We start from the raw sequence: 14,227 nt of genomic DNA on the forward strand, positions 1-14,227 counted from the left end.
TAAGACCATAAGTCAACTGTAAAGCATTTAATTTAATTAGTGATATGATTCAAAATACATTAATCAAATGTCATTTAACTGAAAAGATTTGTTAAGATTATGCCGGGAGATAATATAGAATAATGTCTACCATGCATATAAAATCATGCTGGTTCATGCAGATAAACACATTCAGCCCATCTTTTAATTCTCTTATCATTGGTCTGACCTTAAAAAGCAAGACAGACTCACATCGCCCCTATCAACTCTCCCTTTTTGAAACACAGCTCATTTTGAAGCTAAACTCCTTTGTGATTCCTTTTGGTGGATATTTGCTATGGCCATTTTTCATTATACTGACATCTGAACTAAACATTCCCAAAAAAGTGAGTTTGCTAAATCAAAACTATGCAGAATTAGTTATCTTCTCTTTGAGCATATGCCATCAAGGCAGAATTTGGAACCAGAAGTCAAGAACCTCACCTAACAGAAAAAGTAGAAGACTCCTTAAACACCGCAGGGTTGGTTTATCACATTTTGAAGTATGTTAAGTAATACAGTTTGCCATCTAAACACAGAGTGCTACAACCAAAGTCTAAAGTTATTTAACTGTATCATTTGATTCCTGTGAGTCTTCAGCTTATCAGTAAGCAATAAGAGAAATAACTGTTGTTACAGGAGAGTGAGTTTTGCAAGCAAAATAGGTAAGATTTAAATATGATCTAGCTATTAGCTCAATATATCAGAGTTTCCTAATGAACATCTTGCTGAGCACATTTGCTAGTAATCAAAGCAAGAAGTGCTAGAATAAAATACTCACAGAAGAACAATACTTAAAATATCTGTTAATGTTTTATATAAATATGCATATATTTAAGAATATAGTCTGATGAAGGATGGATACAACTTATAATACACATTCTTAGTCTTTTGTCCTTTATCACGGCTAAATTTGTGCCTATGGTGATGGACTTTCAAAATCTGGGAGAGATTATTTACATAATTCACGTATCTGACAAATTCATGTTCATGCGGAAAATATGAGGACATTACAGTATAATCTATATCTTCAAATGATCATAGCAACAACTCAAAATTCCCATTCTTCCCTTTATATACATGCATCCTGTGTTCTTGTTCCTCATATGGAAATGGCAAAGAACACAATTCCTATATTGCCATGCCATCTTTATCTATGTCCTACCTATATCTCATTGTACTTCTGAACCTGCGCATATTTTGACGTTATCAAAATACAGATCATACTCTTACCAAAAAAAAAATAGAATTAGTTAATTATTGGTAACACACATAGAAGGAGGTCTGGGCTTATGTCACAATGTTGTGACGCTGACAACAAATCTAGCAGGTGCTAATCCTTTCCAGTTCTCATGGCCTCCCTAGATTCTGTGTGTGGGAGGGAGGAGGGAGAGAGAGAGAAAGGTAGATGCAGTTCCCAGAAATAATTGTTCTATTATTTAAAATTGCATTGGAATATGGGGGAGCTTCTCAATAATAATTGGGAAATGTACAACAATGGCAAAATTAACAGTATAGATTCAGGACGGAAGTTTGGCTAAATTTAAGCAAGAATGGATCCCCCTATATGTCATACGTCACACAAGGAAAACTCAGACACTTAGAATATGGTTTTTAAGAGGGAAATAATTGACATAAAGACAGTAATTAGGAACAATTTCAATGCTTCTAAAGATGTTAATGCAATCATCAGTCAGGTATAATGGAAGGGAATGTAAAACTATTTAGTTTACCAATATTGTTTTTACTTCTTTTTCTTTTCATTTTTTCCATTTTTCTTTCTTTTTTCCACTTTCCTTTTTTTTTTTTTTTCTTTTTCCTTTACATGATTATGTGCATCTGTCTTGGAACAATAACAAATAGTGGTGATATCAATATTAATATCATGTTTAGAATTATATAGAGATTTCTTTTTATTTCTTAAGATGACATAATGAACTTAGTTCTATATATTTAATGAATGAATGAAACAATGAGTTTTAAATTTTCTGATAATTGTACATTCTTTGGGTATTTACTGATATTTTATTCTTTATCCATTATGTCTCTTTCTATATTTTTTTTATGTAGCTATTTATTTTGTTCCTTTAAATATTTTAATAAATAATAAATATATAAATTAAAAAATAATGTAGGAGCCTTTATGTCATGCCTCTCAGTGGCTTTGACCATAAACTATTTAATACTTGAATATTAGTTAATGTCATCCTGACATATCCCAAGTTGTTTGGTATAATGGTTAGGAATGAATTAGGATTAGAATTAGGGAGGCCAAAATTCAAGTCCATACTCAGTGGACCAGTCAGTGGATGACTGGACCAGTCAACATTCCTCAGCCTATCCTACATCATCAGATTGTTCTTTTGGGGATAAAATTGGAGAAGACACTATCACTTTGGGCTCCTGGAGGAAAGTGTGATCAGAACATAAGTAAACTTCTGTCACATCAGTCCCTCTCTCGCTACATATCTCAAGATCAGTTATATAGATATAGAAAGAAAGATGGTGCAGATAATGTGAGTTGATTCATAAATGTGCATGAATGCAAGCAATCCTGCAAGCTGTCATTCATGTGTACAAACTGACAAAGACAAGGAAAGATATTGTGGACTGTCTAATCCATATAGCTTGCTTGATCAGTATTGACCAGTGGAATTTGGAATATAGATACTTCACAAGAAATATGCATGACCATTTTAAAAATGTCTTAAATACAATGTTTGTAGTGCCAAAAAGAAGATGATGTAGAACAATCAGCAAATGTAAAGATTCCTAACGGAAATTGTTCACTTGTGCACATGTGCAGGCTGATGAAGATGGAGATGGCTGATATATCCACTGTCCAGGCAATGTTCATTGTGTCAGCTTGTACACATTCTGTCTGCCAGAGACCGGAGGCTCTCTGCAACTCTGTATGGAAGCTGTAGTGCTGAACCTTCAATGGCCTCCTCTTCTCTGTGTTATCACATGAAGAAACAGTTACCCCTGTTTATACTTATTCCCACATTTTGCTTTGTAGTCATGTTATTGCATGTTATTGCATTCACCTGGAGTTTGGTTCTTCATTTGTCATAATGACAGGAGAAATAAATAAGCATCCCAACATAAAATGAATATGTTTATGAACTAATAATAGTAAGAAGAATAAGTAGCACTGGCAGTTATTGGATAATGACAGAGACAAAGGCACATTATAAATAATATCCAAAACAAACATCAAAATCATCTTAAAATAAACATCAAGTAATGTGGATATATAATATAAGAAACCACTATAATACAGCAAGTATAATTTTATACATCAGATACAGTATGAGAAGAATAGCTAGAATGTTATATGGTCATTTTGAGATAAAAATATATTATTTATTTTCATAGTGCTTAAACCAAGTGATAACATTTTTGCCTGTACAGTGGAATTCTCAGTAAGCATAACATACACAGTTAGCTTCAGAACATCATCCTTATTCTAAATATGCTACTTCAAAATTTTCCACTGAAGAAGTTACTTTATTGGGATAATGGTATCCCAGATCCATTACAATATACATATTTTTAGTTGGGGTTCTCCAGGCTGAGAGAGACCAGTAAACATGCAAACAGCAGAAGAGTCAGAGAATTCCCCAAATAAAGGCTCCATCAACAAATCAGTGGAACTGGATACAATCTACCATCCAATCAGGTGCCTGATTCAAACCATACACAACAACAAGCTGACAGGGTGAACCAATCAGAATAGAGCTAACCCCATTCCCAACCACCCATCAGCTGATACTTTCTAAGAATCATCCAATCATCAGCTAACCCACAGAATTCAAATTCTAAACAGACTATAAATAATACAAGAAAATCGCCACTTCTGAACTGTTGTGCTGAGGAAGCCATGATGGAACACAAGGTGAAATATCTGAAAAACCTGATCTCTACTTTGGTACTGATTTTTCTAAGTCCAGAGAATCCCAACTAAAAGTATGAAGTTCCTAGTCCTGGAGAAAGGTTCCTGTCTAATATATACTGTGAAAGCAAAGTAAAGCAAAACAAAACAAAGCAAAACAAAGCAAAGCAAAGACTGAAACAGGCTAAAAAAATATCTTTGCAAACACTATGAGAAAAACTTTGAGCCTCAGAAGAAACATTTATCCAAGCTATATCTTATTCAACTTGCATTTTGAAACTTTAGTTTGGATGTAGACTAATTTAACACAGTAGAGAAAAAGATTAGCGTCCTGAGAGTGTATTCCTTCCAACGCAGAACATATTGCAACATTAAGTTAACACTCAGATATTGTAGGCTTGGCATGTATTTTCTTTTATATCCAGAGAAAATCTGGCACATGAATTGGAACAGGGTCATCACTGTTGCTGAGCTCCAGCATTTCGGTTACATTCTGTCTGCGCACATCATATCCTTTTATTGCTGCTGTTTCACGTGTAATTTCTTCAGTCATGTTAGAATTGGCTGACATTATTGGAAGGAGAATTATATCCTATATAACTGGAACTGATACAATACTGTAAATTCATATTGGATACAAAACCATTTGCAGAACTTTCTCCTTCCACTTGAAGAAAAACTTTATGGCAGCAGAGGTTCTATTTACAGTTCATCATATTTAACAAGCCAGATCATATCCAAAGAGGAGGGCTCTGATGAACAAAAAGGGTGCCAAGTGTGAAGCACAAAACCCAACTCACCCACAGGAGACCCTTTTCTCCCAGCCAGTGAGGCAGCTAGATAGACTCTTACACTCTTACAGTAAACTCCTTGACAGCCACAGATATCACTTTAGCTATTAAGACCAAACTCACTTGGGAATAAGTACCATGTTGTGGTACAAAAGGATTATTTTGGACCACAACAATATTTTCAAAGAAAAAAATGAAGAAATAAAATGAGCATCTGTAATCATGCTCTTGCCCAACTGACCACACTTTGACCATAATGTGTTTTGAAAATAAGAAAAAAGGACCTGTTTGCAGCTGCCTCCTCACCCGCCAGTGTTCACTGCTCTATCATTTGCCCCCATACCAGGCTGCAGGGCCTTGGCATTTGCCTTTGAAATCGAACTATAGTAACCTCACTGTTCCCAGCAGAGACTCTGATATTGGAAGTGAGGTAGCTGGAGAAAAAAACATGGGGGTGGGGGGGAAGGAACTTCAAGAATGTATACAGAACAGAGAAGTTCTGTTCACTACTGCTCGCATATATAATATTTGCTGTTTGAATCTCATTCCCCATCCCAGTTTTCTAATCAAATTCAGGAGATAGGTTTTTAAATACAGGTAATGGCTGACATTATGTATAGTTTGGCCTGAATAGGGCACACTAGCTGTATCGCAAAGCATACCATTGTAGATGAAAACACATGGGCACAAATGCTTAAGATCAGGCACAATGGTGAATCATCATATAACCAATCGTATTAAACTATATTTCAGTGGAAGATGGTCTTTAATCCAGTGTTACATGCATATCTCCATGGCTGTTCAGGAATATTTCCCTGATCTGAAAAAAGGGAGCTGAAGTACAATCAACAACAGAATCAGCCATTAGTGGTGGGAAAGAAATAAGGAAGGTGAAAGCTGGATGCAGATCCACTGCTGATTATCATGATACTGGCTCTTGTTTCTCAGCAAGGTTTTCAGCCATGTGAAAAAAATATGAGGCACCCATTTGTATGCAGCGATCCTTCTACATTTAGGAATACATTCATTTACATCCTTTGTATGCAGAGAACAATCTTAGCTGGACTGGGGCATTGCTTTTAATGGGGTATCATGGCATGGATGCTCACATTTTCTGAAATCTCCCAAAATTGCCCACATGAAGAGAATTATGTTGAAGGGATATACTTATGTTCTAAAATAAAAGGAGCATTTACATTTGACTCAGCATGATCAATTCCTTATGGACAAGCTTGTCATCTTTCATTGCTCAGATGCATTCAATAAGTAAAATAACAAGGTGTTAGGAATATACTGTATGTACTATGGTCATTTAAATCCAGATTCTTCTGGTAAGAGATTAAGAGGAGCACAGTTATCCACAGTAGCATCTTCACTAGTTCTCTGTCATTGGTGGCACCAGTTTCTTACCTCATTCTTATATGGATGAGAAATTCACTTTTATGGAATAGGGAAGAAGGGCAGGATTCTCTAGAGTTGTACCTGGAATATGAAGAACATATTTATTTATTATACAGTGTTTTAAGATATGACTTCTCCAACTTGGAACCTTCCAGGGGTGTTGTGATTATTACATAGTGAGGGCAAGTAATAGAGGAAGTCTGTTCTACAATTGTTTTGTTTCAATGAAGAATATTACATTGATCAACATCTATTTTATTGTAACATCTTCGGAACATTCTGTTCACCACATAAATAACTGAACTGAAAAAATGGTACAATAGGAAGAGATGGTAAAAGTCTGTCCCCTAACAAATATATCCCACCTGTATATTATAGAACATACAGTCCCAGCTTCTTCCTCAAGCTGAGCTCTAGCAGTGGTGGCTACTTGTACCTGTTTAAAAAATACATGGGGGACAAGCAACTTCTGCCACTACATTCCACAATTTCTAAATTTTTTGAACACACAGTATGGATAAAAAATAATACATTTAGAGGCCACAGTAGGAAATGTGGCTAAGCAACTCCTTATGCCTCTGATTTCTCCTTGACACTTTTTTCTTATCATTAAAAGAAAGAAATAGTCATTTTCTGTATGAATTTGGCATGTGCTATCTGACTATGTAATTGCTTCAACACATACCAAACTGAAATGGTTTGAATGATGACATGACTAGCCCTATGCAAGCATTCACCTGCAATGCATGGCAGGAAAGATGAAGGATGGGGTATCATACAAGACTTCCTTTATCATACAAGACTTACATGTATCTCCATGTATTTTGCTGCTGTTAGATATCTTTCATATTTAGGACAAAGTTTCCTAAAATAAATTATGGCTGCATTCATTTGTTTACAAAAATCCACATGTTATCAGAGTTTCTGATCACAAGAGCTTGAAAATCAAATTCAGATGAATATACTGGCAAATCTAAATATATATTCTAAATTAAGAAAGTTCTCCAAGAGCAGCCAGACTGTTCAGAGTCATTGGCAAAAAGGCTTTCCTATAGGTCTGCCTCCCTTCCACAAGTTAACCTATAAATTGTAATAGGCAAAATGTGCATTAATACAATATGGCTGGGTTCACACCTCACCTAAGCCATGGTTTGCTTTAACCTTTGTTTACTGGACACATCAGTGGCAGAGGTTACATATAAGCCAATGACTGGGTTCACCTTTCATGCTAAGCCAAATCAAACAAATCACAGGGTGGCTCAGTATGATACATGAGCCCAGTCCTTGTAGCTTGTCTGAAGCAACCCCACAAAGCTCTAGTTCACACAAAGCAAATTGTATATACCAAGCAATTCCTTTTAGGATATTTTGCCATGTGTGAAGGCACTCTTGACTATTCTGTAAAGCAAAGGAAAGCTGAAGTAAAATCATAAGCACAGTCGTGCTTTCACTTACTTATAACTTTGCATAACAACCGAGTTGCCAGTCCCAATTGTAGTCACTAAACGAGGAAAATTATTCCTCATATAACTGTTAAATTATTTTATGCATTTGTTCTTGGCCATGATTAGCCTTCTTTAGTCCTCCCTTTTAGCTTTTGCTTTTTGCTGGTAATGCTAGTTTCTGAACATTCTTCTGTTCTTATTTCTCTGTTGCACTGGGGCAGCATACTTCGTTCCACAATTGTTCTTAATTCATTAATGTGGAAATTGCTATTTCTTCTAGTGTTTTCCTATGGGTTAAATGTTTTTAAAAGCTGCATCAAAAACTGGAAAAAAGAACATAAGGTTGTATGTAAATGTTATTAAAATTAATAAATAAATTTAAATGTAAATATTTAAAATTGATTAAATTGATTAAATTTAAAATTGTATGTTTGTATGTAACTATGTAAATAAAGGAGAGTGTCAATAAGTTTTAATAATCTGTTATTGCTGTAAACATCAAATTGCAAAACTACAAAAAAATTGAAGAGGTCTGAAGATTTGGTTGCTGTTGCTGTTGTTATTTAGTGGTACTTTTTCCATTATCCTCCTTTGCCACTCCTTTGCTTTGATTATAGCTTTATTGCCAGTAAATAAATTACATTCAAATAATGTTAGAGATACTCTGCCCTCTGCTGATAGGTAGGTTGTAACTGCTTCTCTGTCCACAAGCACTTTGCAATATGAAAATACGACACACGGTAACAAGCCTTTCTGAAAGTGAAGCCCCTCAGAGTCTAACCTGAAATCCAAATTAAAGTATCTATGATAATTCTCCAGCTTTGTTTGAACATACCCTTGTGAAGGTATGGTGAAGGTTCATCACCTTCCTCAGTAATTAACTCCTCTCTCAAACTGCTCTTACTCTAAGGGAATTTTCCCCAGCACTCAATAGGAATCTGTATTTCTGTAACCTAGATCTTGTAACCTAAATTTCATTTTCTGTGCTCTAGAGTGATAGAGAGCAGGTCTTCTTTTCTTCCATGTGACTTCAAGCCATAAACATAAATAATACTACTATATTCTCCCTGTCTTCTGGAAAAAGTTTCCAAGGATGGTTTCTCCATTAGGAATGGGAATACCATCACAACTGGAAAAGCCAGTTTCCTCTTATCCCTTGGGATGTAATTCAAATAGGGGAAGCCAGGGTGGTTGCAGACTGCTGAAGAGATGATTATACAATGAAATAAATGTCTCATAGCATCCTTCATCACCTCATAAGAAAGTGCAAGGACACCTCAGTGCCCATGACAGTTCCTCAGAAAGTCTAAACCAAATGTCTTTTCATCTAATTAAAGGAAAATGAGGACCAGTTTCAAAACCTGCAGGAGAATGTACTAGGTGCACAGCTTTGCTTGTTTCTCTGAGACTGTATCTTGATCCTTCTCCTGTTGCATATGTTATCAGCAGGTATCCTGACTGTGTCTATACTATATTATACGTATATTATAACATTTTTCTCCTTTCTCCTCCACTTTGTGCTCCCAAAATTGTAGTGGTGAGATTCGTGAGAAGATTCCAGTCCCTCCCTTTGATGATGCCTCAAGATCTACCCTTTCACTGCTGGCTGTGCAATTAGCGCTGATAGAGAGATGCTGTATTGAGTTAATGTTATCCTTCCCAGAGGGCAACTAATAATGCAAGGTGGTCCTGGGTGTCAGAGGGAGGCAGGCAAAACAAATCTCAGAGCTTTTTTTTTTTTTTGGCTCCAGCTGAATAGTGCCTTCCTCCATCAATCACAACTGAAGGATCAGGATCGGGGGGGGGGGCAACACCGATGCAGGTTCATATGTGGAATTGAGGCCATACCAACGCCATTTTGAAGAGGAGGTATGAGCCCAATCACCCACCATTGGGACAGCTGGTAAGGATGCGGGGGGGGGGTAACATGCTGAAACGCTTGCAAGAGGGCCCACAACCTGGAAAACAGGATGTGTGAAATTTAGCTATAGGCTTAAAGCAGCTTGCACCCATATAAAAAGGGGAAGAATGTAGATAGTTGCGACAGGATACAGTCAGTTTAACCGCAGACTGTAGCTATTTAAGAAACTACAGGAACATAGTAGCTTTCAAGATGACACTTGAAAGTCCCAAATATGAATAATTGTAAATAGGGGCAAGGGGGCTTTGGAGTAGAGTAGTGGGAGATGTAAACTAAGGCGGGACATCCTGGAATTGTATTTGGCGTATCTGATAGGTTGTAAACTCCATAGTACCTGACCAATGAGGAACTGGGGAGGGAATTGGGGAAGTATAAAAATTGTAACCAAACTGTGTTCAGGGCTCTGGCCGCCTTACAGGCTGGAGTCCTTTTGTTCTGGTACCTTAATAAAAGCAACCCTTTATTCTGCACCTCATGTTTGGATGTCTTTTGGCTTCGACACCAAGCTCAGACCCATTTTGTGGCACAACAACAACCAATTGCGATAGTCTTGGCCTTTTGTTGCTTGTTGATTTTACCTTCGAAGAATCTATATTTTATCTTTAAAAGCAAGGGACACATAAAAAACATAGATACATTCTGATTCATCTCATGTGTGATTCTGCCCTCCCCTACCCATTAAAAATACATGTGGTGATAGCCAGAGAATAGAGTAACTAAATTAGCCCTATTCCTATAGTAGGCTTTAAAATATATCATTTCTTAAATATACCTGCACAGTAAGCCAACACAGAGCATATGTTAAAAAAAAACGTCTGAAAGAACTAATTATTTAGTTTTCATACATTAACACTAATTATAAACCCTTTTTCAAGCACTGTTCTTGAGATGGTGGCACTTTCCATATGTGGCACAGTATAATGTTACAAGGTTTCAAAAACTTGTGTCAGAAGTAGGACAGGAATTGAAGCTAAGCCAGTCCACATATTTTGTCTGTTGTATAATGTGCAGAAGCCTCCAAGCATGCAATCTACCACTAGTATCTTAAAATAGCATAGACTCACTAGAGATGTACCATATGCTTCTTCTGAGTAGAACAGTGGACCAAAGGATGAGCTGACACAACGGCACGTAAGTATTGAATCACATTCTCCCCTCATTCTGTCCCCCCACAAAAATTGTAGTGATGGGAAAAGAGCTGGATACAGTGAATTTGCTTGTCTACTTTGCTGTTCAGACACTCATGCAGCAGCAGAGCAAAAAACATGTTGGAAAAGGAGCAAATGATCTTCCAGACTGAGAGAGAGATTGCCAGCAGAAAAAAGAAGTTTGCCATCATTCCAGAGAGCAGAAGATGGAGTAACCAATGTATGTTAGAAGGAGGCAGATTCCAGATGAATGTTAGAGAAAACCTCCTACCAAGAGCAAAGTTGGCAGAGATCCAAAGACAAAATATACTAAAGAGTGTGCATGGATGCACATGCAGCACCTATGGGAGATACCTGAAAGCAGGTGTGTGTTTCCCTGGGTTCATGCAGCTGTCCTCCACAGGTCCTGAATAAGATCTCAGGAAAAGATGCACTTGATTTAAGGTGTTTCCAACAGGTGCTGTTTGTGTGTGCACAACTGTTGTCCAAAACAATTTTTGCTCTTTACATCCAGATCTCTGCACAGCTGTATCAGCTACCAAGGGAGGCACAGACTCCCCTTTACTGGATAATGAAGTGAAGTTTCAACTGCCATCTGTCAGGTATGCTTAATAAGAATTCATGCATTGAAAAGGGTTTTGGACTCAAGGGCCAAACTGAGCCTTCCAACTCTATGCTTCTGTGCAAACTTGAAAACTGAGTTTGATTTTGTTTTGAATAGAATTATCCCCACATAGGGGTAGAGATAGGTAAGGAAAAATATTGACAGAAGTGGAACAGCCATATTATTGAAACTAAGTATAGATTTAGGGCTTGGTCAGAATAAGCACATAAGATCTTTTGTAAGTGTAATTCTTGACCAATAAGATTTCTTGAACATCCATCTCCCAGATGATTCTGGGCAGCTTCACAAACTAAAAATACAATAAAATACAGAAGGAACAATGTATGGTATAAATTAAAACAAAATTGCAATGTGAATGAAAACCATTAAAGCCTCCACACACCTCCTCTTTAAAGATCACCTGAAGGCAGGCAAGGTGGGGGCAGTCCAAATCTTTGGGGAGAAACTGTTCCACAGGGCAACTACATTGACACAGAAGGCCCACCTCCTGGATATCACTAGATGGCATTGTTTAATTGACAGGACCCACAGCAGGCCACCCCCTTTCGAGTGAATAGGATGGGCAAAAACTACAGAAGACAAGTGGTCCCTCAAATAGATAGGTCCCATGTCATGACCAGCACCTTGAATTGCACCAAAAGCTAACTATAACCAGTGCAACTGATATAACAGGGGTGTCACATGGGCATATCGAATTTGTCCATCATTGTTCATGCCACTGCATTGTGGATCAGCTGCAGTTTCTGGATGGTCTTCAAGGAAAGCTCCATGCAATGACTGTGAGGAGGTCCTTTCACTCCAGGACAGAGCACAGCTGGCACACCAGCTGAACCTGTGCAAAGGCTGTCCTGGTTACAGCTGCCACCTGCTCCTTGAGAGGAGCTGAGAGTCCAGCAAAACCCCCAGCTTGCACACAGGTCCTGAGCAGGGCAGTGTAGTCCTACTTAAGCCTAAAGATGGAAAAGTCCTAGAACTAAGAGGACCAAACCTCCAAAGCCATTCGATCTTGCTAGGATTGAAGCTGAGCTTGTTCCTCCCCAGCCAGACCCCAACAACCCAAGCAATTGCATCTTTTGCTCTGTTTTTAATTGTTTTCAAGTTTATTTAATCCTATTTCTATACCAGTCTACAGTTTCTTAAAAGTTATCCTGAAGATACGTATCCATTTTTGCGTGCATTTCTCTTAGTATTTATACTTTGGTATACAATTTTGTCACTATTTATATTTTTACAAGCAATTTAACTTCCTAAAATGTATTTTGTACATAATTATCTTTTTCCTTAATATCTTCAATTCAAATGCATATACTTTTTAGAAAAAAAGTTTAAGAATTAATTAAAACAATTCAGAAATGTCTGAATAGCAAAATATAACAATGTTTTTGTTGAATTTGGCATCTCCTATTAGACTAGTGGATATGCCTCAGCCAATTTCCCTTTTCCACCATTCCCATTTTCATAGCTTGTACAGTCAATCACAAAATCAATCAAACTCCTTCATGCCCCTTATTTGTCTTACATCTTTCTTGAGTCTATGGCAGCCTATTTTGAATAATTTCTAAGTAAGACTCTGCTACGGCAATCATTCATTAAAAATATTTAATTTGAATGAAAAGAAAGTGTGTGGGGTATCAGTCTACGGCTAAGATCTACTCTTTCCCTCACTTGTATTAATATAAAGACAACTCTGCTTCTGCTATTTGTGTCCCCATTCCTTAAACAAAATTGCCACACACCATTTTGAAACCAAATTTTCCAAAAGAGAAGGAGTGTATAACATGTCCTAATTTCAAATCAGTGGCAACTATTTAGTGAAGTACTGCCAGAGTTTACCAAGCCAGCTTTCTAAACTTGTCTCCATGGAAACCTGCTTCTGCACCGAGATGCAAGGAATTATTTTGAGAAAGGGCTGTGATAAAGCATTTCTTACAATTAAGGGGCTGCAATAATGTCCATAATATCTAGATGAGCCAGTTGTCAAAAAATCCTATTTGAAACCTTATTTGAGGATAATAAACATCCTTTAGCCAGGTTGAGGAGGGGAAATATCACAGGAATGGCAAGCAGTGAGCACATTAGATGCTGGAAGTACATGAGTCAAAGCCATTGCTGGAAGAGCAATGTTTAATGAAGTATAAAATTGTTTAATCTAGCATTTATTTTTCCTTTCTGGGCACATGCTAGATGACACTCAAACCACCATCAGAGACTTGGGCCTATCACTAATCAATAATGCTTCTCTAATTAAAATAAAAGAGCTGAGGTTTATAGGAGGAACTATACTGGGTATCCTGTATCTGATCATTACCCAGCAAGGCATTTGATATCAGATACAATGTTCAGGCATTAAACTTTTACAAGATACAGAATCCCCAGCCCCTGCATTGCTTCACATACCAGCTGCACCCAATTCTCAACTGTGCACTTACTTGGATATGAATAGAATCTGTGCATCATCAGGGACTCTGGTTTATCAGAAATCTCCTCCACTGAAGCAAATCCTCCACTGAAGGGGCCTATGTGAATGATCCTGTCTTCCTTACGTATCTTCATCTACATGAACTGAACTATATTCTCCATCAAATGCTATTACAGAACTGTAGTTACCCTTTTTTTAAAGTGACCCTTGCCCCTGTATTTTTTCACAGCTGCTTGAAATGTAGGCATTAGCTGATGAAAAGCCTTGTCCCTATTGACCAGGAAGCTATATTTTTTCCCCAGGAGTAATGCTTTATTAAGACCAACTAGCATCAACAATATAGAAGTAAATGCTTCCCCCCCCCCCCACCCCCAAGTATCTAGAACTCTTCCATGGATTTTTTGGCTACTTTTATTGTAATTGTATTGGGTTTTTAAACAGTACACATATTAGCAATTAAGAACAAAACTTACAATTTAATTCTGAATTTTAGAAGAAAAATATATTAAGAACTGTATATTCAAAAAGCAAAACCATATGATCTAATAAAGAAGGAAGGTAGGA

This window comes from Python bivittatus, unplaced genomic scaffold (genome assembly GCF_059951505.1).
Source record: "Python bivittatus isolate LINGU-HERP-01145 unplaced genomic scaffold, Pbiv_v1 ctg000980_np1212, whole genome shotgun sequence".
NCBI classification, from domain to species: Eukaryota; Metazoa; Chordata; class Lepidosauria; order Squamata; family Pythonidae; genus Python; species Python bivittatus.